The sequence below is a fragment of the Gymnoscopelus braueri genome (genome assembly GCF_963280865.1).
Source record: "Gymnoscopelus braueri genome assembly, chromosome: 13".
Classification (NCBI taxonomy): Eukaryota; Metazoa; Chordata; class Actinopteri; order Myctophiformes; family Myctophidae; genus Gymnoscopelus; species Gymnoscopelus braueri.
In genome coordinates, this window is record NC_137615.1 from 13882702 (window position 1) to 13909218 (window position 26517).

The window sequence follows — 26517 nt, forward strand, 5'->3', positions numbered from 1 at the left end:
CTTTGGACATATGAGGTTTCCACCCGACAGAGACGATATCCGCACGACCCCAATATCTGACTAAATCAGATTAATGTAGATGGTCGAGATTTTCTTGTATTATTATTATTTTCATATTGAGACACGCAGTGAGTCGAGTATAAATAATGACAGAAAAATATCACATCACGTTACCGTCAAAAAAATAAGTCTCACGAGCCAGACATGTTGGCTCCCACAACCTCCTAAAATAAAAAACCCGACAGTCTTCGGAAGCTAAATTACATTTTCGGGAATAGCAACGTCTCTTGATAGGTCGAATACACTTAAAGACTTTTAGACCGAGAAAACTTTAATGTCCTTCGAGAGGCAATTTGTGGTACGGCACGGAACATGATAGACAAATCAAACAGTACATCACATAAACAAAACCAGTGATCCAAAAATCTAAGGAGCAGATGACAGCTTCTTGATCTCAACTGTTTTTACGGGACGGAATTACAGACTCCTCTGTAGATTGTGGAATAGATAGTCTGGCACGAGAGAGGAGCATCGAAATAACTGGACCCTTACGGGTCCATAAATTTGGTTACATTTGTACGAGCTCAGAGCAACAAATGGGGAATTTTACTGTGCAGACAGTATTATATATTATATATATGACTTTTTTGATCGATTTATATCTTTATTGATCATGAATTCAAAACATGTCACGTGTAACATACATCTGACCCACCAGAATCAAAAGGATAACGCAAAAAAGCTTACAACCAGTGTTAATTTTGACAGCAAATTTTGGTTTAGTTTTAGTCATAGTCTTTTGAATAAAGTTTCATTTAGTTTTAGTCATATTTTAGTCATCTGAAAAGTCTGGTTTTAGTCGACTAAATATCATAAGATTTTAGTCCAAAATCCATTTTTGTCAACTAAATCTACAGTTGATTTTGTCAACAAAAACTGTATTTTGGCGGTGCCTTGATGGCGTCGTACTGTAATGCCTGATTTTACACTTGGTTGCATGCTGAAAATAGCAGATCAACATGTCGCGCTGCGACGAGTTGTGAGCTTGTAGATCTGCTATTTTCAGAGCGCAACACCCGAGTGCAACCAAAAAAAATAAGACTTGTCTTTTAGTTCTACTGGACCTCTTCTCCACTATAGTCCCTCCCTAACATTTTAGTCTAGTTTTTATGTGTTGACAGTCAGCATATGTCAGTATATTTAGTCATAGTTTTAGTCATCATAGCTTAGTTTTTGTGAGTGAAAAAAGGCAGTCGACAAAAAAATTTCGTCATAGTTTTGGTCGACGAAATAGTTTCCATTGCGGTCTCTGAGGTGTGTATGATGTCATGTAGTGTGGTGCTGTTGGGTGCATGAAATGTATAGAGTTCAGGATGTACTAATGTGTCCCTGGGCACAAAATGAAGAAGTCTGTGAATGAATGCGTGGGTGTACCTGCCACTCAAAGTGTGTATGTGTGTGTGTGTGTGTGTGTGTGTGTGTGTGTGGGAGGGGGGGGTACATCACATACATATTCACAATATACCATCTACGATATCGACACAAGAGTTCTAGAAAACCAAACAAAAAGGTACTTATATCTCATTTAAAAAAGATCACATCTCAGGAGCCACAATGCCTACTATCTACTTAGTTCTAGTGACTCAAAGCTGGGTTGAGATTGCTATCATACGGGATTGGAGATAATTAGCGAGTGCTGAGTGACTGGGTGTGATTGCCCAGGACACCGTCGGAAACAATGAGAGAGAAGAACACGAAAAACTAGTAGGGTTACCTGTCTGCCACAAGACTTTTTTTTTTTTTTACCCTTCAACGTGAACGCGAGCACAGTTCCATTAAGGTGCCTTTGGCAAACATCATTTCATTTCATCATTTCAAACATTCATTCATTTTAAGCTGCTTGGCCGCGGAGGCTGTGCGCGCGCTCGCGTGCGTGTGTGTGTGCGTGCATGCGTGCGTGCGTGCGTGTGCTGTGGACACTTTAATAAATGAGTTTGCAAATGGTTGCCTAAGTACAAAGTACAAAAGCATAATCGTCACTGTCGGGTGTAAACCTCATATGTCCAAAACTGCTACTTTTCAGGATTCAAATTCAAAAATATCAAAAGTAGCAGATCTACAAGCTTGTGGATCTGCTTCTTTTGCATGCTTTCGTGTGACACTGTAGTATGATCAAGTAGGGCATTAATTTACGAGAAAAAAAATAAGTGTGTGTGTGTGTGTGTGCATGCCTGCATGTATGTGTGTGTGTGTCCAGTCTGCTGCCATGCAGGTGCACCGTGGAGGGTCCGGGGTGACGTTGTGTGGTGTGGTGGTGGTGGATGGTGGTGGTGGATGGTGGGCGGTAGAGGTGGAAGTGCAGTGGAGATAATCCCCGGCTTTGGCCCATAAGTCTTGTGCACGCTGGGCAGATCAGGAGCCCAGGCAGGAGGAGGAGGAGGAGGAGGAGGAGGAGCGGTGCTACCCTGTGGCAGTCACTCTGCAGCCCCTGAGCCTTCCACCTGACCAGGCCTGGCAGCCGTGGAGCAGGGGGGCAGGGGCCACGCAGGACGGGACGGGACACACAGCCCTCCACGAAAACAGTTGAGGCTAAAGTCTGGGTTTGCAGACTTTAAGCCTGCTTTTCGGGGGAGCGGCGTTCGCCTGACCGCGTCCCGAGCTAACCCCCTGTCTGGTCCAATTACAGTTAAGCCATGGATGGACCCCCATAACTCTGAGAGGGTGCAAAATGGAACCGCAAGGGTCCATTTGGTTCCATTCTGCACACTCTTAGAGTCTTCTGGAGTATTTTGGTCTTTTTGGTTCAGACCTGTAAGGGTCCATTTGGTTCCTAACTATCAATTATTGACCTGGGGACTCCTCTGGAACCCCCTCAAGGACCCCTGGGGTTCCCCGAACTAGTGGTTCACTTTGAGAACCGCTAGGCAAAACAGATGAGGCTAAAGTCTGCAGTTTGCAGACTTTAAAAGCCTGCTTTTCTCAGGGGGAGCGGCGTTTGCCTGGACCGCGTCCTGAGCTAACCCCCTTGTCCTGTCCAATTCCGAGTTGGTCATTATTGTCTCTCCGACACGCAGGGGGGCTTTCATCATGTCCTGCTGCGTAGCGGCCCGGACACTTCAAATGCTACCCGATACGATACCAGCAGATCCAAGGCTTTGAACAGAGAAGGAAGTCTGCCGCATGCGGTACACACTGGAGCTCCTCACATCTCTAGCTTCGGGGGCTATTTAAAGGCCATGCGCCATTTGCACATCTAGTTCAATCAAATCTGACACCATATAAACCTGCTGATATCGTTACTGCTGAGCGAGGAGGACGCAGCATTATTAATAAGCAGGAGAGGGGGTGGGGAGGGGGGGGGGCTGGAGGGCTGGGGGGGGGGGGCACGGTGTCACTATAGGTTAATGTGTTCAGTATGGCCGCACAGTTTGGCCCCGGGGAGAGATGAAGCCCAGAGGGCAACTCAGGGGTCGAGGGGTCAGGTGACCCCCAGAGCACCGTCCCGTCCCAGCCCGGGCCAAGCCCCGATTCAGCTGGAGACCCCGAGAAGAGAGAGACCCCCCCCTACCCCTCTCTCCGTTCCACCCCTTCATGATGAAGCTGCAGGGAGCTCCAGCTGTTATAAGGACGGGGTGAGACGAGAGAGAGCGAGGGAGGGAGGGGTGTGTGTACGCACAGCTCAGCTAACAGGATGTGCTGCTCCTGGTCCCAAGGCGCTCTATCCTACCATTCCTGCACTTTAACTCATCGTTCACAATCGCACACGGCAAAGACGCGTTCCTCTCTTCATTCAGTCAAACTTATGTGCTTGTTTGGTGCAGTGGCATTTTATAAAGTGGAGCCCATAAACATTTCAGACGCCCTCGCATTGCATGTTTAGAAAACAAGCTATAAATAATCTCTCGAACGTCTTCTCGATCACTGCATTCATCAAACCGTCTTTTTTTTTCGGGGAGGTGGGGGGGGGGGTTCTAAACGGCTGGATGTGAATGCAGTGCAACGTTCCGGGTTTTTGACAGCTAAATGGTCCTCCTAAACTGGCCGTAAACCTCCACGTGACCCCGTCACCGCTGCCATCATTATGGCCATCACAACAACTCTAATGGACTGATATGCACAGCTTGGCTCCCAGGCTGAAGCCACAGCTTCACACCCATGACCAGAGTCACTTGAGTGGCTCCAGCGTCGGCATGGTGTAAACACATAAACAGGGGCCCCCAGAAAATTCTCTTCTTTGTGGGCTGCATGGGATTCCTCAGCATAGCTGGGGCTGACTATAAACCAGTCTACGCCACAAAGCCACCATCACCTCCCCTCTTTTCATTAGTTCTTGCGCGTTTCGCTTTGCCTTTTTTCTCCTATACCCCTCTCTCCCGGGGGAGTTCCCAGGTGCTTTATCTGGGCACAGGATACGTGAGATAATGTGTATCAACGGAGGCGAAAGGCAACTCGACGTGTCTGCAGGCCACATTGCGGTCGGATCCTCTGTGTGTATGCGAGGGCAGGAGCACGAACGTGTCATCAGATTGGATTAAAATTAAGCCTGGCGGAGTTGTGCCTGACAGAGACGAACATGACTCCTGCAACCGCGGGGGCGAACCGAGTAAAGCACACCACAAGTGCCCTGCTTATGCTCACAGCACCAAAAAGAAAGGATTTCAGCTGAGGAGTTTTTTTTTTTTGGAGTGGCCGCACAAACTAATTGCGATCACCAATCAGACCGGAAAATGTTTTAGCATTTATGTGCCATGTGAAACCAAGGCTGATCCCGATCCCATCGGGCGTCGGGTTACATTCACCTGCGAAAGTGGACAATCTGATTCACACCGGCTCAGGTTGAGGTGGGACGATCGCCTTCTCGTGACTCCCATGAGGATTCACTGTGGGAATGCATGTTTTCAATGAGCGGGAGGAACAAATCAGAACACTTGATGCTCACAGAAGTACCTCGCACACAGGCAGGGTTTGATTTGTAAAACAAAAACAGAGGGGCGGACCTTTTCTTAACGATTTAAGCCCTGTGTACTTCATTGTACCATGGATAGCGGAAATGGCCAGTCTACAAGCACACAATGTGTCGCATCGTGATGCATTGTAAGCTTGTAGAGTCTGATATCTTTGATATTTACAAAAATAAATCAAAAAATCATTTTTTTCCCCAAATAGGGAACAGATGGTTAATGTGTTTTTTATTAAATTGTTAAATTGTGATCAGAGAGAGATAAATATCAAACATAATCAGACTACATTTACCGAAAGTAAATGCATGTACAGTATTTAATTCAGTCTGTCCAGAAGCAGGGATAAAACATACGAAAGACCAGCGGGGGGGATATCAAATGCATGCAAAGCAAAGGCATGGACCACCCCAAGGACCACCCCCAACCCCGCACGCAGCACACATTTACAAAGCTAAACACAACTAATGGAAGCAATAGCACAAACCCCAGAGCATGTTTAGAACCTCGCTCACAGAAGTGTTACTGCGTCTTCTCAAGCTAAAAACAACACACAGAGAGCTAACGTACTGTAGTTGGAGTCTGGAGTGCAGGCATCGCCTTGGCGAGCCCCGCCCGCCAGACCGATTTCTAGAAGAATGGTTCGGAACCTTTTCTGGGTCAGGGCCCACTTGAAAATCTCGGAAGCGTTCGCGGCCCACCCATCTGACTTAACACTTGCCACTTGTTGGTCGAAACTGTTTGCACATATAACAGCAGCTGCCTGTGTGGACTTCTTACTGACATGATACTGACCGGCTCAGCCGGAGCTCTTAATTGATCCCTTTGAACTTCAAAGGGTTGTGCACTGAGTTGATTGATTTGGGCCATAAAAGTGTCAAACTCGTTCTGTGCTCATTAGTGCTCTCTCTAATCAATGAATGCATCAAAGACATAAATAACGTTGATACCTGTCAGAGAGGGGATATTAATGGTATATTATCATTAAAATCTCAGTGTTTTGCCAAATTTGGGGAGCCCACCAGTAAATCCCAGTTGGTCTCCAGATGACAGTAAAGTGACAATTTAAGGACTTTTTAAAACCTACCAAATTTAAAAAAGAAATTAAATGAAAAAGACAATTGCTGCATCAAAAGTAATCAACAAACTATACTATAAACAATATTGTATTGTGAGCTTGTAGATTGGCCTGTATTGTAGAGTTTGTAGATCGGCTATTTTCACAATATTTATCTGTGGTACTGAGTCAAACTAAATGTCATGCCTCAACTCCTACAAAGTGCTTGTCAGGGTGGGGGGTCCCCAGTTCAAATATGATTATTTTGGGGGGTCACGGCCTGAAAAGGTTGAGAAACACTGTTTTAGATAGTGCTTCAGGACCCTGCAACCAAAGCTGTTGCAGTAGAGGTGCTCAAGACTTGTCACTGCACACAAAACACTCACGTGGTTGTGAAATAAATACCTTTCTGTTATTATACATTCAATCTTTGTATTTAGATATTCATGTTTGTTAGTAATGTGGTACATGTGGTAATAGCTGTGTATATCTGATGCCTGGGGGGGGGTTTAAGCTCACAATACAGTATGTGCTATAGAATAAGCTAACTAGCTAAATAAGCTTCCCTGCACCCTAGTCAGAATCTAGGGTGTGCACTAGGGAGGTCCACATGCACGTTCACTCGCTCGCACGCACGCACGCACGCACGCACGCACGCACGCACGCACGCACGCACGCACGCACACACGCACACACGCACACACGCACACACGCACACACACACACACACACACACACACACACACACACACACACACACACACACACACACATTTATTAGGCATCGATTGAAGTGTAATCAATCTGTGAAATTACTCAAAAAGCAAAAGGCAGCGGTATGGTACTCCAGAATGGGGTTCAATTCCCTGCAGTGTCCTACTTTGGCATTTACATGAAAGCCCATGCACTCAGATTTGTTGCGTTGTTGAGCCAGGTGGCTCGCTGTGTTAAGATGTTCTCTTGATGTTGCCAAGGTCGTGGGTTCAAACCCCGCCAAGGTTGTACTACTCTTCACTCCAAATGCATGCTTTGAAGGACAACATCCAGAACATCAGTTCAAGCAAAAGGAATACTGTGACGGAATAAGGGCGCCAGGTGGCTCACTCTGTTAAGCCGCTCTCTTGATGTTGCCATGGTTGTGGGTTCAAACCCTGCCACGGTAGTCCTACTCTTTACTTTAACAGTTCTGTTTCAGGTCTGCTGGACAGAAGCCAGCTGGACTATAGTAGCAGCCTGAGAGAGACAGAGTGTGCATGTGTTTGTGTGTGCGCGCCGGCACTTTCTGCTTGGTGAAACATTATTGGTTGAAATGAAAATATGCATTCCTGTTTATTTCAACTCCACCATGACTCAAACAGAAATACCGTATGCGGTTATTTCAATATAAGACAAATATACTGTCTTGAACACAACATGTTTGAAGTGGAACTCAACATGTTTGAAGTGAAAGGGTGCACATGCACATTTTAACCACTGTACCACCATGGTTTATACTTGACTGGATCAATAGTGTGGCCACGATAACACATCACTCCAATGTACAGCAGCAGCCAATGTGGTATCTACACTATGTGTAACATTTCTCACTAAATCCATGTACTGAACAGTACATACTGAACAGTACATGGATTGGGAACAGTGGGTAGTGAAACCGGCCTGGCGGAGATCTGCGCTCTTAGGAGCGCACCTTTCTAGTTTATATAAGAGAGGATAAGAGCGTCTGCTAAATGCCTAAATTGTACCTTTTGTAACCTCACTCACAGCATCAGAATCAGCTTTATTGTCACATCACAGGCTTTGGTTTACAGAAGTAAAAAAGTGGGTGAAGTTCTATCGTTTTGTTATTGAAAAAAAGAAAGGGAAGAAGAAGAGGGGGGGGGGGCAAAGGGGAAGAGAGATCAATCAAAGAAAACAAACAAATTATCTACATATTTACATATAATACCTGAGGTAAGATATAAAGGCATAGCAGCAGATGTATAGGCTACTGTACATGATATACTATGGACGTTAGTTAAGGTGCGAGAAAAACCCAAAAAAACTAAAGTCAGGTCTGTTAGACAGATCTGACAGACCTGACCGAAGCGTTACTGGGTCTTCTCAAGCTAAAAAAAACAACACACAGAGAGCTAATGGTAGATGGGAGTCTAGAGGCCAGGCATCGCCTTGGCAAGTCCGCCCCGGCAGAGCGATTTGTTGAAGGTGCTGTGGCAGCAGAGCCTCTATACACTCCCACGTAGACAACATGTCCCCAGAGACAGCCGACACTGGGGCCAATATGGCTGGAAAATGTTACGGAGCTTTGACTGAGTCACGTCAGGCACCCACCCTAAAACACCACTCACTGTCACGGCTTAATGTGCGTCCGCACAGGCTCCACAGAATCAAAACGTGCCTCTGCATATCAAACACGGTGCACGAAACATATTCATACTCATGGGGTGCAACCTGTTTCGACTGAATAAAAGTCAGTAAAACATGATGAAGATGTTGTTTTAACATTCTGGCCAGACACGCTGAGGCCAGTTGAGTGCTTCCGGGTCCACTTTGGCCTCCCCAATCAGGTCATCTTACGTCTCTACACCGTCAAAGGCGATGCCACTCCGGCGTAGCTCGCAACAAACCCTGCACTGTCTGGACAATATCCATGGCAATACCTTTCTGTGTTCAAAATTAAATTCTCTCCAAAGAGCAAATTCATATTTGTGCCTGAGCAATGTTAAAGTAAACTCGGGGGAGCAGGTTAGCTCAATTACTGTGTTGTTTTAGCAAATGGATTTGCTGAGCCGTGTCCAGATGCACTTTTGCGACTGCCGAAATGCACAGAGCTCACATTAAGAAAATGCTGCTCCTATGCAGAAATGATTCATGCTTTGATGGGTGCTGAAATTAGCATCCTCATTTGGGGGCCGTAAATGTGCCACGATCAATGCTACCAGGTAACTACGTATAGCCTTGGCTTGAAATGGTGCGTGGTTACGTGCAGTGGTGGAAAAAGTACTCAAATTATTTTCTCAAGTAGAAGTACCAATACTGCAATATAGAAATACTCTGTTACAGGTAAAAGTCCAGAATAAAAAATTTACTTGAGTAAAAGTACAAAAGTATTGGCATCAAAATGTACTTAAAGTACCAAAAGTAAAAGTACTTGTTTGAAAATAGCAGATCTACAATGCGACGCGTTGTGAGCTTGTAGCTCAGCTATTTTCAAATAGCCTCGGTATAAAATAGGGCTAAAGTGGTTCATGTATGTTTTATAATATAATAATTTATATCTGCAAAGTAACTAGTAACTAAAGTTTTCAAATAATTGTAGTGGAGTAAAAGTATGTTATATATTTGCCTCTGAGATGTAGTGGAGTAGAAGTAAAAGCACTGCAAATGGGAAATACTCCAGTAGAGTAAAAAATCCTCAAAAGTGTACTTAAGTACAGTACTTAAGTAAATATACTTAGTTACTTTACACCACTGGTTACATGCTTCAAACATCCCTTTGTACGACAAGTTACAAAAAGGGGCTGCAGTTAGTTTACCTTGGCTGTCATTTGCTTTGTATGAGCAACCGTCACAATATACTGTAACCAACCGGAAATCTTTTAAAATACGAATTTATTTTGTGGATTAAGATACTAAAAAGTTTATGTTGCTCCATCCATTTGAACAGATTTCCAAAAGTATGTGCTCTAGTCTAGACCAGTTGTTCTCAAAGTGGGGTCCAGGCAGGCAGGGACCCTCAGCGTTCCTTGAGGGGGTTCTAAATGGAACCCTTACAGGTCTGTAACTCTGAGAGTGCACAAATAAGAGTCCATTTGGTTTAATTTGTAATCTAGACTGATACAGACCTTTTTTTCTTCTTCTTCTTCTTTTTTAAGTGAAAGTAAACTTTCTGCCAATATCACACTAGGCCCCTCTTGAGAATAACTCATAAGGAGAAATCTGAATTTGGCTAGAACTGAAAATCACTGTGAGAAAAGATCTGAGACTATAAAAAGGGGGGGGGGGCTTTCGAAGAAGTAGCTGGCATTGTGAATGACTGGCAACGATGAGGCGATTCTAGGGCTCGCTGATAGAGATCACACAGCATCGACTTTCTGGGCTAGATTTCAAGTGGGTTGAGCAGGAAGACAAAGCTGCCTTTGAAATACAAACACGAGTGAAGAAAAAAAACTTGCTGAGGCTGCAGTATTTTGATCATCCTCTGTTTGGAGATAACAAAAAAAAAAGAAAGCAGGCCTAATTTTGCCTGGGAGGGCTCAGGTTTCTGTACACAGGATGCAGTCTGACTTGAAGTCTTGCCCAAGACATTTTTTCCTTTTTTGGGGGGTTAGGTCATTATTATCATTATTACAACAATAATAAAAGTTGTGCAAATCCGGCTACAGTCACAGCGCGGGTTTGTGAGGTGGTGCGGATGTGTTTACTGCAATTTCCAATGTCTCTAAAAGCCTTCTGTGTCTATTGCATCAGCTCCTACTATTTGATCTAAAAAAGAAAAAAGAAAGAAAGAAAGAAAGAAAGAAAGAAAAAAAAGTGCCATGTTCCCTTGGCAGGAGGTGGGGACAGGACTGGATGTGGTCGATTCTTTCCACAGCTCTGTTTAAGGACTTGGCGGTGTGCAAACAGCATTGCACAACAGTTCCTGGTGTACATACATGTGAAACAGGGGTGAAACTGCTCCGTCAGATGTGTGTGTGGGTGCTGAGGGCCTGCGTGGCTGTGTAAACATGACCTGAGACATTCTCAAGACTGATGGCTATCGAAACAGCCCGGACTCACCGAGAATGACAGGCCTTATCTGGGGCCTGCACTGTAAAATCACGAGGGTTCCTTTAACTGTGAGATTGTACAAATGTAACAGAATGGACCCGTTATTCAGTCATATTCTCAGAGTTTCAAATGTATGTGCAGGGCTCCAGACTAACTTTTCAGTTGCACTTTTTCATACACAGTATGTGCACCAGCAATAAGTGCACCCACACTTAGAAGGACCTGCCTAAATGTAAAGTGCACCGGTGCGACCGATGAACATTTTTAGTTACACTGGACAGATCTTTGGGTGCATATGTGTGGCCAAAATGGGTGCTCTCTCTGCAGCCGTGACGTGTGTCCATTACTGGTTCGGGATCACACGACACGACAGCATAGAAATGGCCTCAGGCTTCGTGCACAACAATGATGCAACATCCAGGTTTTGCACAGCGCAGCAGCACAGCTGCATGAAGGACACCTCTAGCGTGTCGTTGCCATCGGTGTGATAGATAACCTGTGTTGCGTCTTGTTGTCCCTCACCCCTCTGCCAGCTCTGAGTGTCGACGACGGACGAAATTCAAGTGCTACATGTAAAAAGGAACTTTGTGTTGACCGGGGTCAGCAGGTCGGTCAGTTCCCTGACCAAGGTGGATTCCTCGCAGCGTGTGTGAGGCCGCGCCGGGCCGGCTAGCAAGCAAGCAGACTGGCAGCAGGAGAGAGGTTTACAACTACACCCCCATATAAACAACAACCACAAAACCCATGTAGATGATAGACTCTACGGTCTGCGGGTCTCTCAACACAAAACAGCCTCCGATAGCATCGGATCCCTATATCCTGCGTGTAATCACGCTGCACTGACTACTGTATATGCTCCCTCATAGAGAAGGCAGATAGAATCGTCCATACGCGACTTCGCCTCTCGGGGGCCCCGTGGCAAAAAGAAGGGGAAAAAAATAGAGAAAAAAGAAACCTTCCCCTGGCATTCACTGCAACGCAGATACCATCAGCTGAGATCAACTCTTAAGGAGACATTAAAAGGTTCTCTTCCTAACTCATTTGGGTAGAACATTAAAGCGTGAAATTTGATTATTGCTGCTGCCGTCAGGTAAAATGCCGTAAGTGGTATTGGTGCCTGGCTTGTTTAAATCAGAAGCTTATACTGACTGTCAAGACTGGAGTGTGCACGGGGAGAGAGAGAGAGAGAGAGAGAGAGAGAGAGAGAGAGAGAGAGAGAGAGAGAAGCCATCATAATGTAATGTAATGAAATGTAATGTGCACTGTGGGGAGTTCCCACTACCAGACTGGCTGACTGCCTGATCCCAGCTATAACAGTGTGATAGAGATCTACCTGGGAGGCTCTGCGTTCTGGGGGGAATGCAGAGGGAGATGCACTACCTAGTACCTACAGTACTGATTAAATAGGGCAGAGAGTATAAAGCACGTACGCACACAGCGCACAATATAGCTGCGTTTACTTACTGTACGCAGAGGGGGGAAGAAATAGAGCTTGAGAATTGTAATTCCAAAGAAAGAAAATCCACATTCAACAACATTGTATGCAATATCCATTGGTCAAAATAATAAAAAATACAAGAAGGCTAAAAGAGCAAAACTTTTACAGACCTAGAGATCGACAGGTCCGACGGAGTAGACCATATCCACGATTAATATATAATAAATGTGATATTTATTGGGAACAGAAGTTTCAGTACACAGACTCGTTTTACTGTTGTTTTAAGTGAAGAGAACAGTGTTGTCAAATATTGTCACTGTCGTCAGGCAGTATGTCCAGATTTCATCTTTTTATATTTAGTTCATAAACGACTGCCTTATTTTGTACTTTGAAAATGTTTGAAAGGTTTCACATAATAACCACATGCCTGTCAGTGGGTTTTGTAAAATATTTAACCAATGAAAAGTAAGAGCTTGTTGTGACTAAATAATAACTCGGTGCCACTGGAACACATGGTTTCCACTGAACAAACGATAAAACTTTAATACGATGTACTGTATGATGAAAATGTCACGGTCTGTCAATTCGGATTCTTTTTTTAAACCTCGCATCCTGGCAAACAATAAGGAGATTCTTTGTCATAATAATATCAAAATCAGCCAGACGTTGAAAAAGTGGGCCGTGGGACTGTCTCTTCTCAGGGTAAAAACTCCAGAGCTTTCCCAGACGTCTCATCGTGCGGATAAGTGCTGCCCCGACCTTTGACTTTGGCCAAACTTCCCTCTCGGAGAAGAGCAGCAAGGGGACTGGACAGGTCTGTTGTGGAAAAAAAAAAAAAAAACTCTCAGGTTCTTCCATTTTACACGGATCCTTCCTCTTTGCCAGCTTGCTAAAAAGGTCAAGCCACTAAAGCTGCTGTGTGTTGAGTCACCCCCTCTGCTGGAAAATGTTCATATTTTCTGGGTTTTAAAAAAGAGAGGGGAGAAAATAAAAAAAATCATTCGTCATAATTTCCCCGCCGTTGGGACAGAACGGTGCTCTGTGGCCAGCCAGCCGGCAGCGGTTCAAACGGGGCGTAAAGAAAAGGAGCCCTTGGAAGCGACGTTCCCACCGAAGCGGGGGACAGCTAGCTCGGAGCGTTTGAGGTGGTCTCTCGCAAGTCGGGAATGCTGAGCCCAGGAGTGAAACGAGGGGCTGTCAGGCCATGATGTACGATTGGGAGTGGGAGAGAGAGAGAGAGAGAGAGGCAAGGCTGGCATCGCTGGACACAGGAACGTCAACCACCGTCTGGGTCGCCCCGACACTTATACTGTACGCAGGCAGGCTGCATAATGCATGCAAAGACACACCAGTGCACGGCGACGCACATAAATCAAAATGTACGGTGATTATGTCGTCGCTGTCAGGGCAGAAACCTGTCATCTCCATATTTTAACTTGTGTTTTCTTTTGTAAATTAACGCCCTACTTGATCATACTACAGCGTCACACAAAAGCGTCAAAAGTTGCAGCTTGTAGATCTGCTACTTTTGCAGTTTTTGAATTTGAATCCTGAAAAGTAACAGTTTTCCACCCGACAGAGACGATATTCTTATACAAGACGTGTGATGTGTGACATCAAATGGTACAAAATAAATACTCCACTTGAGTCAGTCATTGTCAATGACATTTGGGAAAGGGAAATCATTTAACCACAAAAATACTAGCGTCCCCCATTCTGGGCATGTCTTAATAGGTGAAATGGTGAAAACAGCAGATCTATACGAGCTCACAATGCGTGATGTTGTTGTGACACATTGTGAGCTTGTAGATCGAGCTATTTTCGGCCAATAGATTTGGTGTAGAAGACCTCTCTGGGGGACTCGAGCTCAACTAAGTATAATAGTGTTTCAAGCGGTTTAAAAAACATTCTCAGTTTGGTTCACTGGCTTCTGATATGATAAGGTCTATACCTCATTTCTCATGATCACTTCTCCAGAAACCAGACATAAGAGTTTGAAACGCTGCTGCTGGATTATAAGACGTGCGGGGCGGCCGTGTTTCTGTGCGAAAGGTCACGCTGACCTCATCGTGAAATCGACTGTTTTCGCTGCAGAGAGTGAAAGTGAACCCACGTCACTCTCTCTCTTCCTCACCACCTCTCTCTCTCTCTCTCTCACTCGCTCTCCTCTGCTACAAGTCCTTGGCTGAGCTTGTGGTTAAAAACCCCTCCCCACTCCACCGCCACCCCCACCCCCACACCCCTCTCCTCCTTGCCACTGCTCTCTCCATGTTGATGCTGATAATTACCCCTGAATAGATCCCGCACATTCCCATGGATGTCAGCGGAGGCCCATGCCCTGTTTCGCTGCTCCCCATCTCCTCATTATCCGCCTGCCTCTACACCCCATCCCCACCCCTCCAAAAACACACACACACACACACACACACACACACACACACACACACACACACACACACACACACACACACACACACACACACACACACACACACACACACACACACACACACACACACACACACACACACACACACACGCACGCACGCACACGCACACACACACACACGCACACTCCTCAATAGGGATTAAGACACAGAGCGAGACGAGAGAGAGAGAAGAGAGAGAAGAGTGTGAGAGAGGGTGCTTGCCCAGATTGAAGGATATGTTTGCCATGTAGCGACTGACTGCATCATCCTGTGTCATCGTGCCAACGTCCCACAGCTGTCAGCGAGGAATAAATCACCAACGTAAGGTACCTGACCTGTCAAACCCCTGTCAAAAGCTGCAGATTCACAAAGGGCTCGGATGGTACATTTTTGAAGCATCAAAGTCAGGCTGAAAAACAAATCGCAGGCACAATCATGTCAGAGGGGAAGCCAGGAGGAGCACAAAAAAAAATAAACACTTCAATTGTGGGAAAATCGCGGAGGGAAATGGATTGATTCCGACCGGTTTCTCTTGTGCAGACAAGAGCCGCAGATGTCTCACTGTACGTGTACGCCCACGCCAACCCACACTGTGCCCGCTGGAAACCGTTCACGCTCATTCAAAGCTGGCAATGTCACAAAAGCCATGCCCACTAAAGACCATACGGTGGTGGAAGAAGTACTCAGATATTTTACTTTTAAGTAGCAATACCACAATGCAGAAATATTCTGCATTGTAAAAAATAAAGTAAAAAGGCCTGTATCAAAAATATGACTTGAGTATAAAAGTACAAAAGTATTGGCATCAAAATATACTGGCAGTGCCAAGGTAAAAGTACTGACTTTTTTTTTTTCTATTGTAAAACTGTTTTCCAAAATAGCAGACGAGTATAAAATAGGGCATAAGTGGTTACATTTGATTATACATAATGTATGTTTTGTAACGGGTAACTAAAGCTGTCAAATAATTGTAGTGAGTAAAAAAGTGTTTGCATATAAGTATGAGTATAAAAAGAAATGGAAAACATAAGTGAAGTAAATCTCACGACTCAAAGCGTACTAAAATATCGTTTATGTCGGGTGAAACCCTCATATGTCCAAAACTGTTGCTTTTCAGGATTCAAATTCAAAAAGCAGCAAAAAGCAGCAGATCTACAAGCTCAAACTTTCGGATCTGCTACTTTTGATGCTCTTGTCTGACGCTGTGGTATGATCAAGTCAGTGGTGGAAAAAGTACTTAAATACTTAAGTAAAAGTATCAATACTGCAATGTAGTCTGTTACAAGTAAAAGTCCGGAATTCAAAATTTAATTGAGTAAAAGTTCAAAAGTATTGGCATCAAAATGCACTTAAAGTACCAAAAATAAAAGTACTAAAATGTTTGAAAATAGCAGATCTACAAGCTCACAACGCGTCGCGATGCGACGCGTTGTGAGCTTGTAGATCGGCTATTTTCAAATAGCCTATGTATAAAATAGGGCTGAAGTGGTTAAATTATGTTTCATAATATCATAATTTATATCTGAAAAGTAACAAGTAACTAAAGTTTTCAAATAATTGTAGTGGAGTATAAGTACAATATTTGCCTTTGAGATGTAGTGGAGTAACAGTAAAAGTATTGGAAATGGGAAATACTCAAGTAAAGTACAAATACCTCAACATTTTACAACAAGTACAGTACTTACTGTAAGTACATGTACTTAATAGTTACTTTCCACCACTGACAAAAAGTTAGAATACGGAGATAAGAGGTTTCTGCCCGACGTACAGCGACGATAATACTGGGTTACTTTCCATTACTTGCCCACAGTGCCCGCTGTAAGCATTCAAGCTCATTCTAGAACTGGCAACGTCACGAAGCCATGCCCACTGAAGAGCTGCCAGTCTTCCAAAGGAAGGAGAGAACAGGGAGGCCAAGCTTAGTGCACCACAGTCCATTATGTACATCAATACCGCTGCGCCACGGGAACACTGCCCGCGTTCACTTAAGCACTTAACCACTTAAACCCTCTCTATAGTCTTAGTGAAACGGGACCCGAGTTACAACTGTACTCGAACTGCATGCGTCTACACCCCAAGTCTCTTCACCAAAAATAGCCGATCTACAAGCTCAAAACGCGTCGCGTTTTGAGCTTGCAGATTGGCTATTTTTGGCGGATGTTGACACCCCCCCCCCGGAATAGGAATGCTGGGGTTCAAGTGGTTAAAGGGCAAGACCACTTTGGTAGAGGTTTAGGTTGTGTAGTTACCTTGCCACGATGTAACTCCAAAGGTGGACAAGAAATCAAAAAATAATTGCTCCAGTGATTAGAAATTGATAATTCAAAATATGCATCTCATTGACTTACATTTGTCACTCTTTTAGCACATAAACGAACGCAAACAAAGTTGATTCAGACAATATAGAACATCACCAAACCCGGTACTGTTTTGTTTTGTTATAAAAGTTAACTTCCTGTTGACTTTGCCATTTTTATGTGGAAGAAAACCACGGACTGGGTCCGTGGATCCGGATCGTCAAATAGTAATTATTTTTTGATTTCTTGTCCACCTTTGGATTTACATCATGGCAAGGTATAACTACACAACCCAAACCTCTTCCAAAGTGGTCTTGCCATTTAAAGGGATATTTCACTTTCAAAAAAACTTTGGGTCATTTTATCGTCGACTCAGGCTTTTGTCAGCCCCCTAGACCGTTTTTAAGTTGCTTGATTCAGTATTTAGATATTTGATGTACATTTGATCAGACACGCCCCCTTCCTATACAAACCCATTATAACTTCAAACTCCATTTTTAACATGTTAGATTCATCAAAAACACCCGTCCTTGGTTCTGGTGACTCACCTTGCCCTCCTAATACGTGAGGGGGCCGTGTTCTTTTGATAACTTTTTTCATTTATTTAAATGGAAAAAAATTAAATACAATAAAAATATTAAATAAAATAAATGAAAAAAGTAATCGAAAAAACACGAAAAAAATAAAATAAAAACAGAACCAAGGACGGGTGTTTTTGATGAATCTAACATGTTAAAAATTTAGTTTGAAGTTATAATGGGTTTGTATAGGAAGGGGGCGTGTCTGATAAAATGAATATCAAATATCTAAATAGTGAATCAAGCAACTTAAAAAACGGTCTGGGGGGCTCACAAAAGCCTGAGTAAACGATAAAATGACCCAAAGTTTTTTTGAAAGTAAAATATCCCTTTAAGCCCTAGAACAAAAATGGCAAACTTTGAGAACCACTACTGCACAAGCTATAAAAAAAACACGTTGTTACAGCGTGAGCTTGTATATCTGTTGTTTTTGAAATATTTTTCAAAATGTTCACCTATAATAACGTGCTCAAATAATAGGGATGCCAGGTTGAAAATGTTTAACGGCGAGGGTGAAACTGTTGTGCATTTTTTTTACATTCTTCACACAGAAAGAGCGTGACGAATAAACAATCAGAAAATGGGTCAGTCCACAAAAGTTTGGAATAAGTATATTCTCAGATGAAAGAAAACACAAACCCTTTGTGTAAGGGCCTTAACCCATTTTGGGCGGGAACCCCTATTTGTAACTATACCTTTCAGGATGGGGTTTCTGTTGCTATGTAGAGTATATAGCAACATAAATTGTTTCAGATTTTTTAATACATATTTGATGTTTTTCAGAAAGCTTAGGTCAGGATTTAGAAGGCGTTTTTAGAACCGGCAAAGTCAGCGGTAGGAGACTCAAAGAGTCTCCATCGAGTCTCCTATACCGGAGTCTCCACCGATCATCAAAATTATTGGCTTAGGAATGCGACAAAAACAAAAAAATCTCCATGAATTCAAGGCTTCATGGGGTGAGTAATTGATATGAAATACGTATTTCTTTTTGGGTGAACTATCCCTTTAACACTTAGGATACTACTGTTTGTAGGGACTTTCTGGATAGGGAAAATAGAACACTGCGTCCTACTACTGTATGTCCTACTCTACTCTATTCTTCTCTATTCTACCAAACCAGGCTTCATTAGGCCAGCAGTGACTCATGGAGTGATTTACTGGCTCTGTAGCAGCAGAAATAAATATAAGGGCCTTCAGTGTTTCTAGTTACAGTATGTTTCAAACAGAAGCCCTTGCAATTCATCTGTTTGTTTGAAATCTGGTAAGCTTAGGCCTGCGTCATATACGAGCTTCTTTTTTATACAATACGTTTCGTGCAGCAGCAGCAGCAAGCAGCATGATATGTGGAGTCTTTCCAACGGAGTGGTAACTGTGTCATTTTTCCTTCGGGATTCGGCCCCAATTTGAGGAAATGGTTTGGAGTGCGCTTAAAGCCATCTGTATATGATGCAGAAGTGTTTGGATCCAGCCGCGGGCTTGGCTCCGCGCCGCGCGTCAACCTCACTTCAAATTATCCTCATTAACGACTATTCCAAGGGGGAAATGGCCATTTGTCTGCGTGTGATACTGGGGTGTATGGGGCCTGTAATGGTGCTGGCCGCACACCAAGCAGGAAAAGCTTGTATGTCCCAAAACCGTTCCTTTTTTATCATTATTAAAAAATAAAAAATACATTCAAATAGTCCAAATTTTCACTACTTTCGTATGACACTTGTATGGTGAATTATGGCGCTAATTTACGAAAATATATAAAAAGTTGACGTACCTGTATGGAGATATGAGGTTTCTGCCCGACAGCAACGAAAAGTGACATTATATGAGTCAGGGGTTAAGGGTCATGATGATTGGCTGGAGCCAGTGGTGGAAGAAGTCATTCAGATGTTGTACTTTTTTAAGTAAAAGTATCAATATCGCAATGCAGAAATACTCTACATTGCTCTATGCAGTAAAAAGCACTGTATTCACAAAGGTATTGGCATCTAAATATACTTAAAGTACCAAAAGTAAAGCTACTCATTATGCAGAATGTCCTATTTCAAATTTCATACATTTTTTTCATACATTTTCTTCCCCAGAATAGTTTTCCAAAATATTTTTGCCAAAGTGAAGGGCTCAATTGGTTAAAACTTTTCAAATAGTTGTAGTGGATTAACAAAAAGTGCAATATTTGCCTCTGAGTAGTGGTTCAAAAATGGAAAATACTCAAGTACAGTAAATATGCCCCCAAATTGCACCGAACCACTTACACCCCAGTATCCGTATTGTGGGGCTATACACTAATATAGAGCCCTGAGGGACTCCGCTCAACCATATGGGGGTTGTGTTGTTAAGTACAGTACTTGAGTAAATGTACTTTAGTTACTTTCCACCACAGGCCGACCACGCAGACTATAGGGCCTCCAACAGCCGCAGAAGAACCCAGAGAGAGTGGTTGTTGACGTCATAAGGCCGTGAGGAGCATAAACCCCTCGTCTTCCACTTATATTCACACTTCAAACAGAAACACTCCCTTTCCTCTGGAAAGCACTGCATTTATTCACTGACAAAAAACAAAAAACGATCCCCAACTTTGACTGTTTTGGATGAACTTTATATGGACTGTTTAGTTTTGAGTAGATAATCAAAACTGGATGAGGCTTCAAAAATGAAAGTGACAAGGGTGACGAGGCTGCTATGGTTGTTAAGAGGGAAGAGCTAAACCTCCTCCACCACTGTCATCCATTCGGGGAAATTAGGGGAACTTAATTGAGACACATGCGTGGCTGGGCGCCCTTTACTCAACCCCTCGCCGCCTCGACACAGACTGTTGACTCACACATCATTTTTCGAAACGCTTCCGTCATGCAGTGAATGCGAAGACACTACAGCGAGTGGCAAAAAAAGTATAAAAAAACATATCTTCAAATATATTTTTTAATTATATTTTTTGTGAGCGGAAAGATGACGAAAACAGATGACGGCTTCCGTTTCGCAGCTTTCAAGGGGGCCGTAGTTACACACTATGTATGTAGCTGCACCACAGGAGAGTGTGGCATAGTTAGTCTGGCTTCAGAGCAGTGTTAATTTTGTCGACTAAGACTAAGACTAAAAGACTAAAAGACTAAGGTTTTTGACATTTAGTCGACTAAGACTAGACTAAGGCTAAACAATTTCAGAAGACTAAAATAGGAATAAAACTAAATGGTGTGTTATTCAAAGGACTAAGACGAAGACTAAAGCAGAATTTGCTGCAGTGTACAGTAATTGTTTTTGACTAAGACTAAAAGACTAGACCAAAACTTGCTGTCAAAATTAACACTGCTTCAGAGGCCACTCAACTCCACTGACTCACACCACACTATGTGCAACATATGATCCCAAAAGGGACAATGCATGGGACATATGGGACATGGGACATATGGGACATGGGACATGGGACATGCAGCAACACTATGATCTTTAGCTTGTGAAGTGAAGTTTGTTTTCTGGCTGCAGGAAAAAGTTCCCCATGGAGGAGACATGATGGGACGAGGGCGGAAGCCACCGTTGTGTCCCAAGTCATCGTCCTCCCCATGCCCCATCCATCCATCCATTTTACAGTGTAGATTGGGGGTCCCAGAGAAATTATATCAAATGGGGGTCCGTGGCCTAACGCATAATCGTCTCTGTCGGGTGGAACCTGATCCAAAACAGTAACTTTTCAGGATTCAAAGTCAAAAGCATCAAAAGCAGCAGATCTACAAGCTCAAAACTCGTCGCTTCGCGCCGCGTTTCGAGCTTGCAGATCTGCTACTTTTGATGCTTTTGTGTGACGCTGTAGAATGATCAAGTAGGGCGTTAATTTACGGGAAAAACAAAACAAAAGTTAAAATATGGAGATAAGAAGTTTCTGCCCGACAACGACGATATCAAACCGGAGGTCTTTGAAATGAAAAAAGGCTGAGAATCACTCCATCCATCCATCCATCCATCCATCCATCCATCCATCCGTCCGTCCGCCCCCTTCCCTCCCCCCTCAGCCCCCCCCCCAATCTTTTCCCAAAGATTGTTTACCACAAACACAACAGCGAGCGCTGCCAGAGCTCATTACAGCCGGGGCCAAAGCAGCTATAACGCAGTCAACGCTGCCAAGTCCTGCCCCCGCCAAGGGTGGTTACCCCGGCAACCCAGCATCCAAGAGTGGGGGGGGGGGGTTTGGTTGTGTGGGTTTTTCGGGGGATAGGGGAGTGGGGGGGGGGGGGGGTGGGATCGCATGATGTCATCCTGTGGCACGGAGGGGGCCAATCAAACCCTGAGAAAATTATGTCACCTTTTGTTGAGCCCCGCTCCATTCAGACCTATAGAAGTGCAGTGAATTGAGAGCTGGCGGAGAGGTCATTTTTTTCCCAAGTCGTGTGCGTGTGTGTGTGTGTGTGTGTGTGTGTGTGTGTGTGTGTGTGTGTGTGTGTGTGTGTGTGTGTGTGTGTGTGTGTGTGTGTGTGCGCGCGCGCGCGTGTGTGTGTGTGAGAAAAAGCAGGGGGAGAAGGAGGAAAGAGAGAGGAAAATGGGAGGCAGAGCAAGCAGGGAAGTGCATTGTGAACATGCTAATGGTGTTGACCGTGTGGGCCGGACCATAAAGATGTCATCAACAGTGAAAAGTAGTTTTACTTTAAGTAAAAGTAGCAATACCACAAAGTAGGAATACTATACTCTGTTCAACGTAAAAAGGCAAAAAGTACAAAAGTATTAGCATTAAAATGCACTTAAAGTTAAAAAAAAAAAGTACTCATCATGCAGAATGTCCCTTTTCACAAGTTTTTAAAAAAGTCAAAATCTTTCAAAAATAGCTGATCTACAAGCTCCCAATGCATCGTGATGCGACGAGAGCTTGCAGATCTTCGAATAGCCAAAGTATTAAATTAGAGCTTAAGCGGTTAATGTATGTTATAATAATCTAAATCTAAAAGTAACTAGTAACTAATAGTCAAATTTCCGTCTCTGTCGGGTGGAAACCTCATACAGTATGTGTCCAACACTGTTACTGATACTTTTGTGTGACGCTGTAGTATGATCAAGTAGGGCTTTAACTTACAAAAAAAACACAAAAAGTTAAAGGTACAGTAGGGTAAGTGATATTTTTTGGTTAAAACAAAAAGTATTTTGTTAAAAGGTTAAAGCACTATATTCTGATAGTAATCATTGCTATAGAGTGTTTGCTCAGTAACAGGAGTCTCCCCGTCTCTCCAGCTCTTTAATAAACAGAAAATACATTTTCCGGTAGGTGTCAAAATCTCAGCCAATCAGGAGAAAGTACCCATTTTTAAGCTTCATTTTTATAGTGTTCCAGTTCCAATTTTGCCTGCTCATTTCTTAGTGTCATCACTTCCAATTTCACTTGTTTAATCTATATCCTGATTGAGTTCTCTATCCTGATTGGATAAAATTGGAAATGAAACTGAAACGAAAATGCATTTTCTGTTTTATAAAGAGCTGGAGAGACAAGGAGACTCCTTTTACTGAATAAACACTCTATAGCAATGAGTACTATCAGAATATAGAGCTATTTAACACTTATTTTAACCAAAGAAAATCACTTACCCTATCTTTAAAATATGGAGATAAGAGGTTTCTGCAGCGCCAATATGCCTCTGAGTTGTAGTGGAGTAGACGTAGGAAGTATGGAAATAAAAGTACCTAAAAAAAATGTACTCAAGTAAACGTACTTAGTTACTTTCCGACACTAGCCGTCAAACTGAACTTCCATAACATGGGTGCCAGGCCCTCCTCAACCACCCCCCCCCCTCCCCTCCCCCCTTCCTTTTCTCAGACGCCGCTGACCTTGTCCCCCCCGGCTCAAACCCCATCCTTAACACCATCCCTGAACCGCTTTGAACAACTTGTCACAAAGTTGTCAAGCGTCAGAATGAAAGGCTAAACACAGTGCAATAGAGCATGGCGTGGGTCGCTTTGTTTTATACGGCCAAAGAGAAAGGCAACAATAAGCAACCCCCTTGAGGAATAATTACCCCCCCACCCCCCGCCCCCCACCACCACAACACCCCCAACCACCCCCCCACACAGCCCAGTCCTGGGCCAGCGTTATTGAGTCACAGTTGAAGTTGACAGTGAGAGACAGTTGAATGGGAAATCACCATAGAATGAGTTTGAGTTCCGACAAAACTTTTCACCATTTTTTTTTTCCTTTTCTTTTTTTTTTACACAAACCCCGTTCCCTCTCCGTCTGGTCTGAGCCCCTTCCGACTTCCACGCACGCACACATGCACGCTCTCTCGCTCGCTCACACACAAACAAACAAACAAACAAACACACTTTTTGGTGCCGGGTCCATTTGGTTCTGTATGTCTACAAGTCCCTATTTTGGACATGTCATCATTATAGGTATGATGGAATAGTATAGTATAAGGAATTTCATTTAAAAAAAAAAGAAATCAAAGAGATTCCATCAATAAAAAAAAAATAGTTGTGAAAATAGTCGATCTACAAGCTCACAACATGTCGCATCCCGGCACGTTGTGAGCTTGTAGATCTGCTATTTACACTAGTTTGGGGTCCTGGGGAGACGTAGAATTTCTCTTTTGGATCTCGACTCTCGAGCTAAAAAGTTTGGGAACCACTGCCGTAAGTGGTAAAGACTATGGATTTGGATCTGCACTCCAACTCAGAAACCATTTCCAGATACAGTATCTATGGCGGAACGTCTTTATTCTGCAGAAGAACTCAGCTCATGGGGAACTTTATGACTGCAGGCGGGAGACAGTGAAACTTCCCTCAGTTCCCCCTGTGAATGACCCAGACATGTAGCACTTCTCTGTTAGAGGTCAACTCCATGACCTCATGACATGATGTCACCTTCCACAGAACATTTCAAAATAGGACATTACTTCCATTGAATGTCTGTGCGTTTTATTTTATTTTTCATCAAGATCATACAGATATACTTAATCAAAAGTAGCAGATCCAAAAGTAGATATATATGCTACTTTTGCTATTTTGAATTTTAATCATGAAGAAGTAACAGTTTTGGACATCCACCTGACAGAGACAAATTAGTATTAGTACTAATTGGTATTAGTAATACAATACCCTGTGATTTTCAATTATTTCAATTGAATAATGTTACTTTTTTCAGCATTTTACACTCCTATCTGAAGTCACTATTACTCAATATGTCATTACCCAAAGAGATGACTCAGTTCCCTGGTACAGTAGCTAACTGATATCAACTTTGTACAGACTGATAAAGAAACGTATCATACATGACTAATACTTGCAATCACACACTTTCACACAGGCTATAGGCAGGTGCAAGCAAGCAAACACACACACACATTTGAATTACTATACTTGTGAGGACATCAACCTTGAAGGACGATTTTTTTTTTATGAATGCCATTTTAAAAATGTTTAAATGACATTTTGACCCTAACCCTGAATGCCAAAAAATAGCAGATCTACAAGCTTGTTGTAGACCTTGTAGATCCTAAAAACCTAACCTCTAAATGCCTAATCCCTAGCCAATCTCCCTGAATCCTTTCCAAACATAAAACAACCATTTATCTTGTGACGACCAGGAAAATTGCCCTCACAATGTTTATTTGTCAAATTCTAAATGGCTAGTCTTCAAGAGACATAAAAGTGGCCACGAACTCTCTGGTAGCGAAAGTGACAATATTTTATCTGCCAACGTTTTGGCAGATAACTGCCTTCTTCAAGGTATTTCTAAAATTCTACCAAAGTTGTGGGAACATTTGGCCTTCACAAATATACAACACGCACACACACGCACACACACACACACACACACACACACACACACACACACACACACACACACACACACACACACACACACACACACACACACACACACACACACACACACACACACACACACACACACACACACACACACACACACACACACACACACACACACACACACACACACACACACACAGAAAAGTTATGTCTCCTGGTCAAACATCTTGTCACATGGAGATAATGGAGACACCGTTTTTTGTACTTCCTCTTGCTCCATCCATCCAGACAGACACAACAACAGGTTTATTCGGTTATAAATCAAACTGCTAGATAAGGCCCTGACGGCGGCCAATTATCTAATGTTAGCACTAGCAGCGTGCCAAGCTAATACAGCCCTTCATGGGGCTTCCGGAGCCCAAACTGACGCTCCGGAAGCCCCATGACGACACCTCCTCCTCACTCACAGCCCACGGGACCAGTCCCCAAGTACAGTCATGGGACATGACACAATTATGGAAAATTCGGCAAAACATTATGCGTAGCCTGCGAGCTAGTTCAGGCAGATACACTCGAGAGGTTTACACCATGTGTCTTCAACGTTTTTTTCAGGCCAAGGACCCCTTAGCTGAGAGAGTGATGAAGCAGGGACCCCCCTACTACATATTGCACCTTCAACTTTTTCATAGATTTCGTAGATGGCTTCATAGACTTGTTTGACAGCACTGTCGTCAGTGTCGCGTTGGACTCACGTTCATGTGTATTTTCAGACATTTATCCACTTACACCGTCAACACTTAGTAAACTTGACCTTTGGCTCTGTACTTGGTCTGCTCATTTCCCCCCGTACACCAAATCTCTTTGCAGAAAATAGCCGATCTACAAGCTCACAACGCCTCGCAGCGCGAGGCGTTGTGAGCTTGTAGATCTGCTATTTTTGGATAAAGTTCTCCTCAGAATAGGGATGCTAGGGTTCAAGTGGCTAATGCAACAAACAAAAAAAATCCTATCACACAAAGATTTGGTCGGCCCCCCTGTAGTAGCTCTGAGGACCCCCTGTTGAAGACCCCTGGTTTACAGGCATGTGCAGCTCTATGTGGGCGACGTGTCAAGCAGCTGACCAAATTGACGGTATTCTTGAGCTCACCTGATTCATTGCACTTCCTCTCGCTGTCAGTGCTGCCACTGAATGTTGTATGTGTTTTTTTTTTGCTCCCACCACCACCCCAGCACCACCAGTATAGGCTCTGCTTTCC